The following is a 20,577-nucleotide window of genomic DNA, read 5'->3' as shown; positions in this document are numbered from 1 at the left end:
GACGAGCAAAAACAACAGGAGGGGGGGGGGGGGGGTTAGAGGCAGAAAGAAAATGAGAGCAGATGAACAAGGGAATGGTTTAAACAAATAAGGGGGAGGAAGCAGACAGAGGAAAAGAAAAACAAGAGGCACAGCACTCGCTCAAAGGAGCCTTAAAAGGAGGAGAGAGGAACAGAGAAGAAAAGGAGCAGAAAGGGTTCAATAAGGAGAAATGGCTATCATTGAAGAGGCAGGGGTTATGAAAGGACTACTAGCACAATGCACCTTTTAGGATTTCAACTACTCAGGGCTAAAGTAAGAGGGCTTTCAGTTCACCCTCTTGAATAGTACCTTGTCCCAGGAGCCTGATGAAGTCAGTGCTCAGTGTAAGAGATTAGGGAGCACCAATAAAGGTGCCAAAATTTTGTCTTCTCAAAATAAATTCTCTTCCTTATACTTGTTTATCTACTTTTTAATGGTCATTGGAAATGCTTAGACTAATCCCCTCGGAATTTTTTTAGTGTATAGAAAACTAAGTACAAAGTTGGCGGTCAGCATTTTATAACAATATGGAAGACTACATTCCTGGAAATGTCAGCGGCTTTACCAGATCGCCGCTAAAGCAGAAAACTGAAAGGAAGAAATGAGAGCACCCAATTCTTCTGTAAAAGATAGAAAAACATCTACCTACAAAATAAATCTTGGCTAATGGGCGAGGAAGTGGCGTAGAAGAGCGAGAGTACTAAAATGACAGCCTGTGAAGCTTCACTTCCTGCAAAAGCTGCTCAAGAACTGTCATTATAGGGTGATTTCCTGAGAACACTAATGAAAAGTAGGCATCATATGCAACTATTATTTCTGTTGTTGTTATACCACTGTTACTTGGACCCATATCCTCCAAGAGGATCTGTGGGCAGATCTGGAAGTCTGAAAACAGGATCCATTCTGTGATTTCCCATGCTTTCTCATTTTACCTAACGTCTGTCTGATGACGTTTAAGGGATGCTTTTCAAGAAGATGCTTCTGGCATGAAGGCTGGAGTATTAACTCCACAGTGAGGAACCTAAGTAGATCTCTGGATCAGGCCAAACTAGGAGGTGTCAATCTGAACTGCATTGCAGCACAGAAGAAGTTCATGTCTGGGTGGTGTGGGTCTCACAGCTCAGGCCTATCCAGAGCTTCAGAGGACGTGGATTATGAGAGCCTTTCCACAATGGGATCTGTGGGGCCTTTCACATCAACAATAGGTAAACGTCTGCCACATGGAACAGGGCTGTTCCTCCCTAAAAGGAGTGTAGAGAGGCAAATAACTCACTAAGAAATAGTTTCAGAAAAAAAAAAGAATTATTGACAGTATTTGGAATGGGAGTGGCTGTGCTTATGTACATGACATTCACTTGAATTTAGAACAGCAGAAATATTTGATGTCCATTGTTAATTGAAACCAAACCAAATTAAGTACTGGCATAGTATTACCCTGGAGTTAAACTAGTATGACTGTGACCAAACCCGAGGTTTGGTTCCTGCAAACCCTCCCATGCAAGTCACTCTTGCTCACCATCGTGACCCACTTACGGCAACGTGATTACCTGTATAACTTTCCCTGAGCAAAGCAGCAGAGGAGCATGTCCCGAATGAATAAGAATATGGTTTTTCTGGCTTTTTGGGGTTTGGGGTGCTTTTTTTTACATTCAACTAGCTGTTCCTGCCATGCCTTCCCTCCAGGAGCAGCACTGGCTGTGGGCAGCAGGCGCAGGGCTGTGCAGGAAGATGCTGCAGGGCTGCAGAACTCTGGCCAGTAGCAGGACAGGTCACCTCTCAAAGGCAGCCAAGAGCCCCTGTCCCAGGGGAGGCGGCTCTAGAGGAAGGCGGCCTGACAAAAGATCCCAAACAATGCTGAGGAGGGGAAACGGGACAGCCAGAAACCTGCCAGTGTCTCTGGAGCACAGCTGTGTGATGTATCATACAGGGGAGCTGGGGTTTCTCCGGCAAAACCACAGCACATCACATTTTTATTCTAACAATTCATTCTGTTCTCATTGCTTTACAAAAGATTTTCCAGCCACCTACACAGATTTCAGTGAGAAGAAAAAAATCTACAGGAAATGTACTGGTCATTGCATCCATTGCCATTTAAAGGTGCATTTCAGTTTAAGGTCCTTTTGTAGGGGTAACCCCCTCACTAAAACATTGAAGGATTGCCACACAGGTGATCTTGGTAGGCAGTCTTCAGTAGACATAGAAAATTAAAAATTTCAGAGAGACAGAAACTAGTTTAAATGAACTGAAATAAAACCAATCTAAATGTCTTCACCTTCCTGGAGTATTTTTAATGCTGCAGAGTGCCTTAGCTCCTTTTATCTTGCATTTTATTAGCCCAACTGAAATTGATAACACTCATAGAGATTTTTTTTTTTTTAATGTCCATAATTACTTCTGTGAAAAAATGTCCTGATCAGGATGATCAGGACAAAGAATATTGTAAGGAGATATATGGTAGAAAAAAGAAAAACCCTTTGTCTTCCATAAAGAGAAGAACAAAATGATGTAAAAGCTCTCTTCCGCTCCTAGTTTCTAAGATTGAGTCAAACTTCTTTACATTTCTCAAGCAGAATTGACCAAAACTGAGGAAAATTATTTTACTAAATAGGAGTGCAAATCAAAACTGGTTTTGTTTTACAGAATTTTTAGTGGATACATTCTTGCCTGATTTCCTAGGGTATTTTTCAGATATTCCTTTCCTCTACTGAAATTTTTAAACAAGTTTTTAAGTGAAGGTGTTTTTTTTTAATTCCACATAAGAAGACTTTGTTTCATAAGAAGTTATTTTCCACTAACAAAATCCATTGTGCTTGATTTTTAAAAAGTCAGTTGTTGTCCTGATAAAAAATATTGGAGAAGAATCTTGCAAAGCCAGGCTATTCGGACAATGATTTGGGGTTTTCACCATCTTTAAAAAGCTTTGAAAATAAAAACATCTAGTATAAGAATTGGAACAATGAAAGGGTAACTTTTTCAACTCCGCCTTCATTGCAAGAACGGAACAGCTCCAATGTGCTGTGCTTTCTTTCCCCACTGTTTGAAACAACCACGGATTAGGAAACAGTGTGTTGGGAGGGAGGGATATGAGTAATTAATGTGGTGTCCGTATCACTGTTTGTACTCTCTCACTGCGTTAAATCACAGGCACCCAGGATGCTGGTTCACCTGATGGTGTCTAAGTGGGATGGGACAGAAAAAACAAGATAATTTGGTGCAGAAGACCAAGACAAAGACGTACCTGGATAATGGAGTGCCATCCCCGCACGTGGGGATTAAGGAGGAATTATGTGTCAGGGGGACCCCATGCTGTACCCTCTGTGCAGGGCTGGATTTCACCCCCAGCAACAGAGGCAGCGGGGGAAAGGCCAGGCGAAGCAGTAGCAGGCAGGATGGGTGCTGGGCAGGAGGGGAGCTGGGAGCAGAGCTCTCTTCACTGACAAGGGGTCTCCCACATCAAGACACCCACACCAGAAGTGGTCAAAGAGGATACCAGCGCTCTGGGGGGGCTCTGGGTTAATCTGGTTGGACAAAGCAAGCCCACAGCCTGAGTATCTGCTGCTCAGTGGGGTGAAGGATGGATGATCAAGGTGTTCCCTTCTCTCTGTAGATCACATGGAGAACTAGAATTTTCCCCCATATCTGAGAAGCCCATGACTGCCACTTCTTCCCTAAGGAAGTGGCTCAGGGCACAGACTGTCCTGGAGCAAGAGAATGGAGGAGATCTCCATATGGCTCAGAGAGGTGGTGCTTAGTAGAAGGCTTACTTGGGGCCCCACCTGCACAGGTGCGTTCATGGAGGTTCTACTCCTTCTGAGGCCACCAGGCAACCACTACTGCTCTGTGGCAGCAGACACTCAGCTGGGGCACAGAAGCAGCTATTTGTTCTGCCAGGAGCCCATACTTTTGCAGTTCTGGAGGACATGACTCTCTCACCTCATCCGCTTCAAAGATCAGAGATAAATGGCAGAGGAAGGAGCAGAAGGGAGGTGGAGTCAAAACTGTGGGAAATCAGACCAGGATCCATCCAGTACCTACTGAAACAGGATTTTGCAATGGGTATTTTGCAGAGCAGCCCTAAAAGTGGTCATGAGACCATATCAGTGTGGTCCTGCAATCTTGGCTGGACAGAGAAGCAATGACACAGAAATCAATGACAAAGCTCCCCACAAAGTCAGTCACATCAGATCAGGCTCCCAGTGCAGGTGAAAGTTGAGGATCATTCTGCAGGAAAAAACAAGCCTCTATATCACAAGTGGTGCTGAGGCCAGCTTTAAAATATTTACACCTAATGATTATGATATCACTGGTTAGGAGAACAACAAGCTAACAGATGGGTAAATAATGGATTACACGTGTTGTCTGGGACTTGATTTTACCCCATCCCGTGAAGGCAGAAGAACTATCTGGTTTGAAGTATTTATTTATTGGAAATAATATACTTTACAGTCAAGGAAAATAAATCCTAATGAAAACATTTACAAATAAATATGACCTTCTTCATAAAATGCACTGTAACATTAGAGCCCAACCTTGGCAAGTCCTGAAAGACTGAGTTCTTCAAAAACTAAAGGTTCTCATTACCTTTCAGGACCAGCCCTTAACCTCGGTCTCTCCTTAATGTTCATATGGAACTTTCTTCCCTTTTAGGCTTATTTTTGTTTTTAACCAAGAGCCAATTAGACAGATTTTGAATAAGGTTGGAGCACTTTTTGTTCAAATGCGAAAATTTTAGTCCCTTGAAGTGTAATGGGTTTTCAATAGAAATCCTCTCCTGCTGTGCATTGATCAGCTATTGATTGGTGAGGGTTTAAACTAAATTATCACTGCCAAATAAAAGACCTTCAGGATGAAGGAACTGAGCTGAGCCCAGTGTTATATGAAAAGTAAGCCAATCCTTTGTGGTGGAATCGAAAGGCCCTGGTCACTCTTGAAGAAAAAAAATGTTAATTGAAAAATTCCTTAAATAGGTAACAGCTCTGAAAGTCTGCTTTACATAAAAGATATGAAATCACAATCAGCCGACAGAGAGAAAAGGATCCTGCAGCTCAAGTGGTTTTTCTCTCTAAATGGTGCTGATTACTTTCCCATTCATGGATGACATGGAGTGATGGAAATTAGTCATTTCAGAAGAAAGGACTAATGACAGCTGAACTTGTGGGCACTGGGGGAAGTTTGATGATTGGCTCCTCGAGACAGAAAGTTAAAACAAAAGAACTTCCTATTGGGTGGAAAGATTTATCCCAAACCAAACAAGAAAACAAATATACAAGCTTGATTAGGCTTCTAAAGTTCCATTTTTTAATTTTTGCTTTCACTAGCAATCACAGGGGTTTCGAACTTTGTTGAAAGAGCAATAATAGAGAACTGTGTTGACCACACACAAATGGCTAGTAATAAAAAATATGTTCCCAAAAAAAGTCTTTTTCTTTACAATTTGGAAATTAAAAGAATGGATATAGCTGTTCTTCCCAGAAAGGTATGGTAGGTCAGAACTACATCCAGCTATTGGAATTTCAATCAAAGAAATTGATTGAAAGTGCAGATGCACTAAAAAGCTTTTGGCAGCCCCTGTAGAGGTTAAAAGGGGGGTCAATATTCTAAAAGTCAGGCCAGATCTTTGAGGACCTAACTGTAGATACCCATATCTCAAGGGCTTCAGGATCAGGTAGGGTCATATCCTGCCAGAGTCAAGTTGCTCCAAAGTCTCCAAAGCTGCATTCCCATATCCCCGCTGGAGCATGGACCCATCTTGCGTTGGCCACATCCGTGCCTGCACTCAGCTGTGCCTCCACACTGCAAAGCTCACCTGCACCACCCTGAGCACAACTCTGCCTTCTCTGCTGAGAAATTTCTTTGCTACCAGTCCTCAGAACTTGTCTTTTTAAGAATCAGGTAGCATCTACTTAATATATAACCTCTTTCTTAGCATGTCAATGGGTAACATGGAATAGGATCATTTAGTCAACATATTTAAGTGCATCATTTTATTACAATCAGAGGTATTTCAGGAGAACAGATCTATAATTCTGTTTGCCAGATTTTAGTACCTCAAAGTTCAGGATTGGTCACTTTCAGGGTCAGCTTTTTCCCATTTCTGAATAGCTGGCTCCATAACTAGAGATAAATTCCAAAACATCATGATTCAAATTCATATTTACAGGGCTCTGTAGTGCCTGGTTCAGGGGTCAGTTTAGTTTGTCACCAGACTTCTGGAAAAGAAAGGTGTGCTTTGGACTCCACAAAAATTCACTTCCAATCTGGCACTTTGTACAACAAAACCATGCATGTTTCAAGACCTCAAAGAACTCAGAGCCAATATGGTTGCTTGGTTTCTTTCAGTCAGATGAACCATATCTATTTAGTAAAACCATTCTCTTTCATTATGCTGCTCTGTAGGCACTTAGCTGCTGGTGGTTGTAAATCGAGTGTTTGCCCAGATTATTTTGATACAAACAGTCATCCAACAAGATCCAGCAGAGGTCTGCCATACCTTCACAATCGAGCAGGGTATCACAGCAGTACTAGAATAAATATTTCTCTTCCAGAATTGTAAATACAATGGCCAATGCCAGAGCCCTCAAAAGAATAATAAAATGCCTCATAAAACCCTCAGTTTTTGTAACTGTAGATACCTGGAATGTTAATGTCCCAAGAAGACCCTTATCATTATAATCAAAGACTGGATGGCATTCATGTGGGTAATATTTTTATCCATACAGATGTCTACTGCTTTCTCTTTATTTTATTTATTAATATGCCAAAGCTGTGAGTTTTATCAGATAATCACATGTGCATCAGCCAAGCACGAGCTATGCTTCAGGCAAGCATGCATTCAACCAGGCTTGAGAGAGAAATAACTGGGAAAAATCTAATAATTTCTGATAAACAGGAGGACAAACTAAATTATCTAGTCATCCCATCTGGCTCAAAGCTCTGTGAAACAACTTAACATAAAGAATGATGCCCTTCTGTTCATTTTACACCCACCACCTTTTAACTGAGAGAATTCTTTTTTCATGTACTCTGCGTGCAAAAGTAAATAGGAAGTAACATCTATCTCCAGTGCAGTCTCCTTTTGAGCACACAATTTTCCCCCATTTCTGTTAAATAATTGCAACAGAAGAGTATACTGAATAATGAAAGCCCAGTCTTCTTACCATTTCAGTAGTGATGAGTCATTTGGCTTTAGTAGGAGAAAGATCAAGCCATAGACCCTAAGGCAAATGAATCTGATGATGTTGAAGATAGCAATCTGAGAGGAGGAAAACTTATGCAGAGGAGATTGGAAATATTTTTTTCCCCTGCTGCCACGAAGTATCTTTTTCATTCTTGCTCATCCCATGCAACAGACAGATTAATAACTTCAATAGTGCCTCCCTAATCTCCAGTTTATCCCTAGCATATGGATACAATATGCTCCAAATCCTAACTCACTGATAATTAGGATGAATTTTAGAGTAAGAATTAAAAGAAAAGCCTCTAATGAGGGTGTAGAAGTTTATCATCCACATAGTAAATATCTATAAAATCATGTAAAGTAAAATCTAGTGTTTTGATTGGAGGACCTTATTTGACCCACGATTAGTTGCCAGATTCCCTGTTATGTCTCTAGACAATCAGTGCTTTGGGTGGCCAGAGAAGTCCACTGGCTTGGAAAGTCAGGTTGTTTGGGAAATGCTGAGTGTCTTCCCAGAACACCCTGTGCAAGCCTAGTACCAGAGTTTCAAAAAAGAAATTCAATAGAGGGAAGTCAGCTCTCACCTCTCCTGCACCTTGAATTTCAGAACCTACATTTTATGTGTCAAAGTTTCAGATTACAACTGCCAAACTGTCAGGCTTTGGCATCTGACACAACATGCCTACTGGGCATATTTTTCAGACTCCACAAATTCACTGGGCAAATGAAGAATAATTTGTTTAAGCATCCACACGACTCCTTTGATGCAGGTACAATGAAAATCTTTATTTCACAACAGAGAAAACAGGAATGGAAAAAATATTACCTACCTAAGGTGAGGAAAACAGCATCACAGACAATGCTAGAATGCAGATCCTCTAATTACCAGACTCTATTCTCCTAATTGCCAAATAAACCCACAACCCTAGCAGAAGAATGATTACACCTTCATCACCATCCTGTTTACTCAACAATCTGGTAATAGAGCAATGACTGGGAGAAAAGACATTTTGTTTTTGAAAAATTATCTCAGAGATTTGACAAGTCCTCACACAGAGACCTGTAACGAGTTCAAACCACTCTTAAAATAAAACTAAAATCTGAAACAAGCTTCAGAAAAGGAATCTGTGTCACTTTCTGAAACTAATTGTTCATTTACATTCCTTTAATGATCTGACTGTATTGAACCCAACGCTCTGAGCAACGCATGTAAGAAAGCTCATTTACACTTCCAACTTTGTTTTTCCAAGGGAGTTGTATTATTTACCTCCTCATTTCCTTTGGAGCTCTTACGGTGGGAGCTATAAGCTAAATGTCTCGAGCAATAGATGGAAGATGAAAGGTGACCAAATATGTTCAAGCCAATAATAAACAGAGAGCGTTTGTAGGTGAAAACAACCGGCTTGGCACAAGAGAGAGAGAGATAATGCAGTGGGTTTAATAGGAGGCTTTTAACATTTCCTGTTCGGGATTGGCTGGCTTATTAATGATTTAAGCACAAATTGAATTAACCAAATATTGAACATATGTTCTTTTAAACTCTCTTAAATCTACCAGAGCCTTGCACGGGCAAGCTATGCGGCCATGCTGTTGAAGTGGGGGGAGGATGACAAGGGGGTATTGAGGGGGACTGGGTAAGTAAAACATAACCTGAAGGTGGTCAATTTAATGCTGTGTTAGTGGCCTGAACTTTCAGTTCCCAAAGGGAAAGGATGATTAATGCCACTACCAAATGTATACCCATACCTGACCCTGATCTCATCAAATCCTGCTGCCACCATCTGCTGTTTTTAATTCCTCTGCAATATTTGTATTTGCTACCTCCCTCCTACAAAGAGAGGGGGGAAAAAAAATGTTCCCTGCTTATGAATGGTGTGATCTGGTTGTACTGGCTGAACGCTGGCCAGGAGGCATCTGTTGCTTATAGTCCTGACAGCATCTGCTACTATTTCTCACTTTTCCCAGCATGCTGTGAGATATGGTTTCTCCCAAAGGTGGCCTTTGTATGCACCATTGTCAATTCCATCATTGTCTGCCACAGCCTGTTCCCACGATGCAGTGGTAGTTATTACCATGCTGCAAAACCTTTTCTTGCAGGCTATCTGTAATCTAAGATATTGTGTGATTGAGTTATGCAGTTAACCCTTTTCCTATGCATCAAACCATTAAAATAAAAAGAAACAGGCTGGACCATTTTTGGAAGGAAAACCTGCAGGGCTTGCAATGGATGGGAAAGTGAAACAGATTTTTTTGGTGGTGATGGTGTTGTTTTTTTTTTACTTTTAAAATAATGACAGTTTGGCATTAAGTGAACTCAAGGTTTAAAAACAAACAAACAAAAAGACAAAAATCAAAAAATGCCCTAACTAGCAATTTTAATTCCTTTAAAAATGCTATAAAGGATGCATTGTTTTTTCTCCTGATTCCTGATACGGCTATTAAGCATTGTAACCAAATGTGTGTGAATGCTATTATTTATGTGTCTGATCTTTAAATACCCTCTGCTAGTGGGATACAGACTGAGACTTCTGATGGACATAGGCGTCCCAAGCTGTCATCTTGCCTTGTCCTTCTGTCAAACAGTTAGTGTGTCAAGCGCTTCTCCTGGGAACTTTTAGAGTAAGAGACTGTAAGCGCAGAACGGCCCGGTCTCCAGAGAGCCACTTTTAACTCACCACAATATCCTTGGTGTCAGCTCAGAATAGCCCACTATGGGGCAAGGAGAAAGAAAGCGCAACAGATGTTACTAGTAAAACCATGTTTACAGTTCTGTAAAGTTATTGCCCTTATGGACCTTCTGACCAAAACCCGCTTAAAAGACGACCAGGTTCCTAGCAGTTGGATTTTTAAGTCAATTCTGTTCACATAAATCCTTGCATAGAGAATCAGTGCGATTAAAACAGACATCGCATCTCTCACGTGTATGTGCCCCTCCCATTCCCCCCAGATAATCTCTAACAGTGTAGACTTTCAAATAATATAGTTAACACTTATAGCTGTATTTATTGTAATTTCTATATCTGTATAAGAATTGTAAATATCCCTCCCTAATATGCATAGAACATGAATGATGTTTTGTCTCCCTAAATGCATTCATATGTCTTTTATCCTCTTTTTCCCCTCTTCTTTTTAACTTTTCATTAATTTGGGGCTACTTGTTACGTATGGAATCGTACCTAAATCCCCTCTGAGGTATTTTCACAGTTTAGTAACAGTTAAAGTGAGGAAGGTGGCTAACTCCGGAAGCAGTGATGATAATTAACTGATTTTTTTAATCCATCTCAGAGCAGACCAAAATACTAGAGAGATGGGGGGGAAGAGGAGGGCAGAGGGGACAGGAACAACCATGGAACTTGTGAAGAAGGTTTTTAAAACTAAGTCCCCCCAATAAATCCTCATCTCTCCTTCTGCCCAGTCCTGAGGAACCATCAGGCAGTGCTATACAGCACATGGTGACAAAGCAAATATCAGGGTAGGATTTACAAGACTACATTTGGTTACTGTTGCCCTGTTAACCTCTGTATTATATCTTGCATCACCTATATTACATTTTCCCATCAAGAGGGCTTCTGAGGAAAGGGGAAATTATGTTATTTTATATCTCTGATATTTTGTATCCCCCCCCCCGACACTTTAAGTGGGGTCTCGTGTTATTTAAACCGTGTTTTTACCCTGTCTGCTCTAATAATGCTGTCTGCAGTACCAGCGTGGAGGGAATGTAAAGAAGAGGTACTGTACAGAAGTAAAACTCTCTTTTGGCAGCAGTTCGTCTTGCCTTCACACTTTTGCTAGTTACTTCAAGTCAATGCCTTTAAATAAGGAATTCTGATTTCAAACTCTTTTACACTTTCTCCATGCACGTAAAAGTCTAGTGAGAATAAGTCACTTTACAGCCTAAGCCAGGTATGATGTTAGACAACAGATCTGTCAAGTTGCTGTTGGTTAAGGCCATTAAAAATACATTCTGAATCCAAAACTGAGTTCCTCTCTGCACCCTGAAATCCTTTTTCCAGAGGCAACAGATAACAGAAGGAAGACCATGACTGGGCATTCTCTTGCAGCTTTTCTATTGCTAAGGCAGGATGAGCTTGGGGAAGCAAAGAGAATACTTAGAACTGGACCTTGGTACTTACAGCACCCGGTCTCCACAACGGCTGCAAAATCTGCACAGATTTGCATGGAGAAATTCATTATTTCTTTGAAAAAAATAAAAAAGGGGGAGCGTGTGCATGTGAAGGAATCCTACGTGCATGTGTATGACCCACTTTTGTAAAGTATTTAACATCCATAGACAGAAAGCAATAAAATTATCCTAGCTGCCAGACGATATAACTTGTGACAGAATCATTGAGTAGGATCACAATATATAAATGCTCTGAAAAACAGATTTCAAGCTACAGATTCCTCTCAGGTTGGCTGTGGAAGCTCAACTGCTGCAAACTTATGACCATTTCTGAGTCTGTAGCTCCTTGAGGCACCACCATATCCTTGGCTATTTCCATTAGGATACAGGATCCTTTACTGACACCTTTTTTGCAGGATGAACTGTCTGTTTATTTCCCGTAAAAGAGCAAACCAATGTAAGACCTGCTATGAAGGGCACTATGACCTTCCTGAGATCTTCAGTAAAATACAGCAGATGTAAGGAGGCACAAAAGCACTGCTTTCAACAGCAAGAGATTTGCACACTAATGGCGTAACATCGCTTGAACAAGCCTTGCAATATTTTTTCCTATTTCAGGCCAATCAAAGGGATTCTGTTGCTCTTTGCTTTGACTCCTCTATGCTCGTGGTCCAGCTGAAGTCAGAGAAAGTTCCCTGCGGGAGGCGGTGGCATCACCCTGCCCTTCTGACGCCCGCAGGGAGCCCAGGGGCCTCACCAGTTCTATAAACCAGAATTAACTTCAAGCCTGCCAGCAGCTTCCAGGGATGAAAAGCAGTTGGTGGCACATTTACAGACAAGAGTGTGTATAAATGTTTTCCTGAATCAGGAAATATTGCAAGGCAGCAGCAATAATTTTTCCCTGTTTGTTTCAGCAGCAGGAACAAGTATGGACAAAATTCCTTTATTATGGGTGAGCAGGGTATTTAGGTTAGGATCTGTTGTCTCATCTCCTCCCTCCAGCATTACTGTCAGCACATCCGCCTGCAAACTAGACAAAAACTTCTGCAGGTAGGTTTTGACAGTGAGTGTGAGCTGAAGGCTGCTCTCACTCACCCACCGTTTGTTTGTTTTTAATGTAGCCGAGCAGCCACAGCTCCCACCATGCCAAACAGAGATTAAAGTAAAGCGAAGCGGAGACAGGAGAGAGCTGTACTTCCATCGGGAAGGGGATACTGGAGGAGGAGGTGGTAGGCCAAGGAAGATGGGCCACCCAACCCCATGTCAGCGCTTGCCCCAGGCCTCATGGCTGTGAGCAACCTCCTGCCCATCTCCTGTGAGACAGCAGTTTATGGCCTCCACCCCGCTACCATCCTCCAGTGCCAGTGGGGCGGCTGGGCTTGCTGGGATCCAATGGCCTGGCCTTCCCTGGCCATCTTGGCCTCTTCTGGCCCTTTCCCGGCCTTCCCCGGCCCTTCCTTCCCCGGCAACAGCGGGGCCGGCAGCCAATGGGGCCGTGGCGGGTCAGGGCGGCGCGGTGGCGGCGCGGGCCTTTGTGCGGGGTGGCAGGTGACCACGGCGGGGGAACAAAGCGGGGTCAGGGCGGGAGCCGGGTCCCTTTTCTCAGGCCCATGTTCTCCACTCCTCACAATCTGTCTGAATTTAACTTGCCATTGAGGGCCCGGGCTGTAGAAAACAGCTTTATGTCGACTAATCCAGGCAGAAGTAAGGGTAGACACAGAGACAGGTTTGAAGGCGGGGACGTGGCTATTCTGCTCCCTCTTTTTTTTTTTTTTTTTTTTTTTTTTTTTTTTTTCTCCCCCCCCCCAATTTAAATACCTTTCTTGGAACTTTAATTTGTTGGGGAAAAATAGAATATTTGCAAAATACACAGTATTCTGATCAAACTGATAACAAAGCCAAAGCTTTCCAAGTTCTAATAATATTCAGCATTTGTGTTCTTTTGTTTTAAGTGTAGAAACATTAAGAAATAATTCCGTAACATGAAGCTTGATGAAAGTGGCAATTAAAAAGGAATCGATCTGATACATCCTGTTCTTCACATTACCATGCTCTGTAAAATGTAAATCTCTATCTCCATCGCTAAAGCTTTCGTTTCCCATCTTGATTAGGCAAATATTGAAAACAATAATCATTTTTCACTGAAGTGAGCCTTTAATATGGAGAAGAAAGAGTGCACTATGGATATTACATTTTCCACAGAAGACTGGCTTTCACATTAGTGTTTGCTATTAGCGTATTTCATGTCACTCCATCATACTGTCTTTCACTCAAATCCTACATTTGTTGGAGCAGATGGAAAGTTAGTTTAAATTAATTGAAAGCATGCTGTGCACAGCTTGTGGTACCAAGAACACACAAAGAAGAAAGGAAGATACATCAATTTCCTTTCTAACATACCTATAACTGTGAGAAGAGATCTCTTAAGAAACCATCAAGATATTATGCTGCTTTTTTTTTTTTTTTTTTTGGCTTTTTTTTTTTTCTGCTCCCCCTCCCTTCCCCTCTGCCTCCAGTGAAAAGTTTTCTGAACAAAAAAAAAAAAAAAATGGTGACAAGATTAATCAGCCCGTGGAGCTGAAACACATGCTTGACTTAAACAACCTCTTTGCTGTTATTAACAACTGCTCCAGCATTTCTCTTGTTATGCTAATGGTACAGATTAGAGTAAAATCTATTCCTTCTTTGCTGAACAGGCCAATTGATAGAGGCCGATCTATTTTTCTCCCTCGTTTTAATTCTTTTTTTCTCCAGGCACAAGTGTTTGTGGCAGCAAGAACAACAGAACACGGGGGAAAAAAACCACCAAAACTGCACACAAAAGTGACTGGCCCTCACATACACTAAAATCATTAATAAATACAAATCTATATCGGTCTCCACTACAGCCTGGAAATAATGTCTGGGTGTTGTAAGACAGGCTGACCACAAAAGACAGGAAATTCAACACAGTGACCGGTGCCCTGCCTTTAACTCATTCTTTTTTTTTTTTTTGTCTGTGTAGAAAGTGCCTGGCGAAGGAGATGGCTTTGATTAGTTTTAATATGTTCCTGGGATGAAAAATGAAGGAGAAGGGAGTGTTACTGGGAAGTCCTGAATAGGGGAAGAGTGCAACTTGACTCAACACCACAACACATGCTGGAACGTTATTCGGATGGAAGGAGACAGTCCTGTTGCCAGCACAGGCCGTAGGGGCGTTTGCTCTGTGGTGTCAAGGGCAGCAGGATAGGTGCCTGTGTGTCAGTCTGGCCTTGGTGATTTGTGCCTCCTGTTAGCGTGGGTTGGACCTTAAATGCTCTGTAGTTTTTCTATATTTTTCCCCCCAGCTTTTTAGCAGTCAAAGACTGGGATCTGTTTCACAGATAACAGCAAAGATGACATTGCAACCTATGAGTTTATGATACACTAAATATTTAAAAGCCTACTATGTCTGATACCTCAGAGAGGAGCCTTCAACAGGTAATAGCCACTGAGTGAGAATGAATGCACCATCAACTTCCATGTGCAGCCTATACATAGTATTTATATTAAGCCCTGTATCACTTCCTCTGGATTTGAATTGTTCCTATATAAATAAATGGAAACATCACTACTTCGGTTCTGCCTTGTCCTATGTCAACTTAGATCAATGAGACTCCTCCCACAGATTTTGCTGCTTCTAGATTTGCCCCTACCACTGTCTCTGTATACAGTCGCTGCTCAGCGGCAAGCATCTGCCGCTGCCTACCACCTTCTTCAGCCTCCCCAGACCCATTCACAGTTGGTTGATACTGTAAACTTATGTGAGTTCAATGTTCCATAACTTCAATGAGTTCAATGAGTTCTATGAATCTCCAGGATCCATTTGTGAAGCCTGCAGTAACAGCAGGCTGATCTGCCTGGGTCCAAAGACATTAAAGGCTCTCCTGGGTCAGGTCTGGATTTGAAGGTCAACACTTTCTTAGCACTAAATTTGATCGGACAGATTTCATAATTTCACAGAGCCAAAGACCACAGGGATTGTTAGATCATCTGCTCTGACTTTCTGTATACCATATGCCATCATATTTTGCCCAGTTATTTCCATATTGCGCCTAATTACCTGTACGTGATTAAAACAGATCACCCATCCTGTCCTAATGAGACGAAATAAAAAAATGGGAAACTGCTACCTCCTATAGTAGTTTGTGCCAGTATATTAATGACCTTCACTCTTCAAAAACATGTGCCTAGTTTCTCATTTGCATGGGCCTGGCTTCAGTGTTCAGGTTTTGCCTGATTCAGCTCTACTGGAGTAAAATAGCTTTCCTGAGCCTGTTTTTTTCATCTTGTATGTAGATTTCTTTGCAATCTTTGTGTCATTTTTTTGACAATATACACTGGTTGAACTCCTTAGGCTGTTCACTGGAATCCATTTCCTTGATGTTCCTTTCCTGTTAAGTGGGGATCGCCTACTCCCACTTGCTAATCCTGTGCAGGCGCCCAAGGACTGCTTTGACCCCTTTGCCATCGCCATGCTCAGGCAGCTTGTCCACTGTGAGTGCCAACTCTCTCCAAAATTGCCATATTCCAGGAGGCAACCCCACTTTCTCAAGGAGTGGCCCACCTTCTTTGCTCCTAAGTGTGCACCATTTTACAGTTTTGAACACATTGTGTTTGTCTGACACATGATCATAGTGCTCCATACGACTGTTGTGTCTGCAACCATTCTACTAATCTTTGTATGTAAATGTATACTTTGAAGGGCATTTTTTTTTGCTCCAAGATGAGCAAGATGAGGCTTCCATATGGCTGATGTCAAGCACACCAGGAAAATCTTACTGAAAGGTAGTTACCCAGAGACAACTTCTCTTCAATACAGACCAGTATCTAGCCATTAATCTATTTATCACACGATCTAGTGATATTTTAAAGAAATTCAGTCTTAATTAGTGTCCCATAGCATGAATACTGCTTTGGCAGGGGAGTTGGACTAGATGATCTCTAGAAGGTCACTTCCAACTCCCAACAATTCCATGATTCCGTGAATATATTTTTTCTCTGTAGTTATCCTTGAAAGTTGAACTTTGAATCATATTGAAGCAGTTAGCATTTATTGAATAAAATCAGCTTTCTTTGGTGTCATTAATCCAAAGATATTTCCATTTTCTAATTTTTTATTGATTAAAATCTATATCTCTCTAGGCGTTATTTCCCCTCAGATAAATGGTAGGCTAATTAGGCCACTGTTACTTCGGTCATCCTACTTGCCCTCTTTGAATATCAGCAGGCCATTTGCATTCTGTACAGCTGGAAAATCCTTGACACTCTGAGATGAATTGAAAATTAATGTCAACAAGCTGAAGATTTCCTCAGTGAATGGTTTTTGAACTTCTGGGTATAGGTTACTGAGGCCTCATGGTTTATAAATGATTGTCACTAAAAGGTGTTTCCTTGCTTTCCTTCCAGGAACATAGTATCTGAAAGGAGCTTCTATGATCTTCATAAAATAGAAGTACCTCAATATGAGAAAAAAAAATAGCTGTGAAATACCTATTTTTTCCACATCCATGGAATCCTTTTCTGTAATCTGCATCTCCTAGTGTTTATATCCCATCATTAGGATTTCTTTTGTTCCTGCTGTAGTTGAAAAAATTCTGTTCATTGTCTTCAGCAACTCCGGATAGGGATTTACCCAACTTTGGCTTTCCCTTGTCAATTTTATGCATTTCATCCCTTGTTATATCCTTTGCTATCAATTTTCATTATACTTTCTTATTTATGACTGCCGCTTTCAATATTTTGCTAATGCTTTGTTGTTTCTTCTTGTGATAAGTGCACCGTCACAGTAAAATATCACTTCTATCCAGAGAAAATATGAAGATGTACTGCATTTTTAGCATATCAACACTGTGCTAGACTCCCTTAAAGGAAATCTAAGAAATTGCAAACAAAATTTTGTTAGTTTTTTTGTTTGGCTAGTAGTGCAAAGCAGTCCTCTTTCCAAGAGGACAGTAGATACATACCAGTATGTTGGTAACTTCCAATACTGTCCCAGTCCAAATCTGCAGGCTGCACCACTTCATTCTCAGGACTATGTCAAGTTGGTATGAGCCTGCAGAGAAGGCACCAAAACCAGTCCGAGAAATCTCAGGCAGAAAGATGGAGGTGTGTGGCACGGGGTAGGTGTGCAGTCACCGGCAGGATTCTCTCCATGCTGTCTCCAGGCACTGCTCTGCTTGGGCTGATGGACAGGGGGAACCCCTGAATGCAAAAAGATGGGAGGGAGACAGGCCCTACAGAAGGTACTGTGACTCCTTCTCATCTCGACGTAAATCTTGCCTTCCCTGGATAATCCTGTGTGAAATGAGCTTTGGAGCACGTGTGGTCTTACCTGTTTCTTAAACAGAGGAGAAATCCAGGCGTTTTGAGCCACCTACTAGATAAAAGAAGTTCTTACTCTTCACTGAAGAGAGTGTTCCTGGGGAAATATCCTCCCCTACATTCAAGTAAGAACTCAACAACAAAAAGAAAACAGAATAAATATTTCTGATTTCCACCCATATAACTTAGTGTCATGAGGTTTTTTAATAGGATTTCAATATCTACTTGCAAATCAGATTATTTGTCTTTGACAATTCATCTCTACACAGTACAAGGCATGTCAGTCCTACTATGGGGCACTTTCCCTCCTCCCCTTATTTGGAACATGTAGGTTGTTATCATTTCTTGTTCCAGTTTAGCCAGTGGGGAGCAGTGGGAGAAAAGTGAGAGGAGAAACATGTTGGGCTCCGATGCCAAATCCCTGAGTCTGAGTTTCATGGAAACAATGCCAAAATATGGATTAGGTGCTACAGTAGCCAAGATGCTGTACAGGAACTCATTGCCAAATTTTAAGTAAAAATACCTCCCTTAGAGAAGAAACTCTTAGATTTTAAGAAAAGTTACCACAATGTCCAGCACTAATGCCTCCTACAGCCAACAACTGCAACCCAACATAGTATTACACAAAGGGTTGAAGCCAACTATTTGTGCAAATCAATAAGGAAAGAGCAGAAGTAGTATAATTGGTGCTACAGTATTATTATTACATAATTTTCTATTCCTAATACTGCAGCCAGAGACAGTGAGCTTCCTTTTGCAGCAGATAGTCAAGAAAGCTGAACAAAACTCTGCAATTTCCATTTACCAGTATTTATACAATACGCTTTGGGCCACATACCATGCAATCCCTGGTCTACCCAGAAATATCTTGTAGACAGAAGCTGTGCCTAAAAATAAGCCAGCAAAAGAACTAAACACAGTAATAAAGAGACTTTGTTGATATGTGAAACATTTTCAGAGAATTGCACAACATCTAGCAACTTTTCCAGGCTTTAGCTACTCCATCATTAGTTGCGTTGTGCAGTGCCTCTTCTGTTGTTCATATTTCTGCAGCATTACAGAGTCCTATTTGTGGATCCATTCTATTTAGACATCAGTACTATGTTGAACAGTACCAGATTTTGTGGTCTTGCAAGCCAGCTACTGGTTGGAGAAGAAGCGATACAGACTCTGGAGAGTTTCTCAGTCTGGGAGTTATCAGGCTTTCTGGATCGGAGACTTGTGGCAGCCATTCACGTTTCTGTCAGTCACGCAGTACCTTAAACATTCACCTTTTAGCTGAGTGGACCCTAAAGGGAAGATTGTTCCACCAACCAGCTCCTTGGACAGCCGGCCGTGTACTGCACTCAGGCTGGGAAACAACTGGTTAGACAGTACTTCAGAAAAGCTCCGGGGGCCAGAGTTTTTGAAATGAATCAGAACATATTAAAGAAATACCTAGACTCTGCATCACTGTCTTAGGGTTTGGCTGCAAAGAGCTTTGTAGGCTGACACAAGCTTACTCTGCCCACACTCCAGGCAAGCACAAACTCTTTCCACCCCTAGTCAAAACCAAGGAAACTTTGTTCTCACAGCCATGCAGCTGTATTAGTGCTGCATGGATCCAAGGTGGTTTCTCCTCCATCTCCCAGCAGGACTTCTTAGCGAAGGCTCAGCACCCCTCTTCCTCTTCAGCACCCCACAGCTTCCAGTTTGGAGCTGTCATGGGTCCCGCTACCTCACTGAACAAGCAGAGTATCACACAGCCATTGCACCATACAGTAATGTATTCTGTGTACTCTGTGTCCATGAAAGATGGGGAAAAAAAAACACTCAAAAGTCTATCACCAGAGACCTCTCAGCAAAAATTATCATTTTACAGCTCATCAGAAACAATCCCCTTTCTAGAATTTGTTCTAGTTAGACAAAGTCTTCTAATGCTGGGAGTGAATACTCCAGGGAAAGAGGCAACGTGATTTAACATATCAGTTTTTCAAGGACAGAATAGCATTCTTCCAAAAAAAAACCAACTGGTAAAGCCACTGGTGCCAGACCCATGCCCAGACTGTGCCAGACTGCTGTAATTGTATGCTCTTAATGAATGATGCCACTGCTATATTAATTTGGCTTGTGTAAACATAAGAATATATTCTGTTTTCATAAGTATATGTAATATTATAATAAATCTTATATGTTATAAACATATAATGACTTTACATCAGGTATTGTCAGTGTATGACAATCCTGTACTTAGCTCACTATTGGTGCACTGTGAAAATTTGAGTATCACTGTTGAAGCAAGATGTGCAGCAACTGGAGGAAGCCCAAAGGAGATGAGAGAAGGCTGAACAACTTGGGGTGGCCACATTCAGAAAAGTCTGAGGGACACCAGGATGAGAGTCTTCAAATATGTGAAAGGCTGTCAGTAAAGAAGAAGAGTCTGGTCTCCTTATCCACAAGTCAGTAGCTTATTCAGTAGCTTATTCAGACATTAGGAAAACTTTCAGATGGTCGTGACAGTGAAGCACCTGGGAGTGCTGGGAGTGATTGCAAGATCTGTGTCATTGAACGTCTTAAAGTAGCAATTAGAAAATATCTCTCAGGAAGGGAGATATATCACATAGATAGATCTGATCCTGCCTTAGTGAAGTGCATGAAGACTTGATGACCTCCAAAGGTGCCCTACAGGACAGTTTTTCTGGGGTCCATGTTTTTAGTATTACCACCTAAATGAAAAGCACTCACCCTCAAAAAAGAGAAAGAATTCTCCCTCTGAAGACCCAAAGTCCAGCGTTAGCCAGATCCAGCTTGTCAGTGGTAAAAGCTTCAGAATAAGGGCTGGTGCCTGCAGACTTCTGTGGGTTAAATGCAAGTGTCTGGAGGAATTAACTACTGCCCATTCCTGGTCTTCAACCATCACCCACGTGCTGGAAAT

Source organism: Calidris pugnax, unplaced genomic scaffold (assembly GCF_001431845.1).
Source record: "Calidris pugnax isolate Ruff unplaced genomic scaffold, ASM143184v1 scaffold24, whole genome shotgun sequence".
NCBI lineage: Eukaryota > Metazoa > Chordata > Aves > Charadriiformes > Scolopacidae > Calidris > Calidris pugnax.
Note: the sequence above shows the minus strand (reverse complement) of the source record.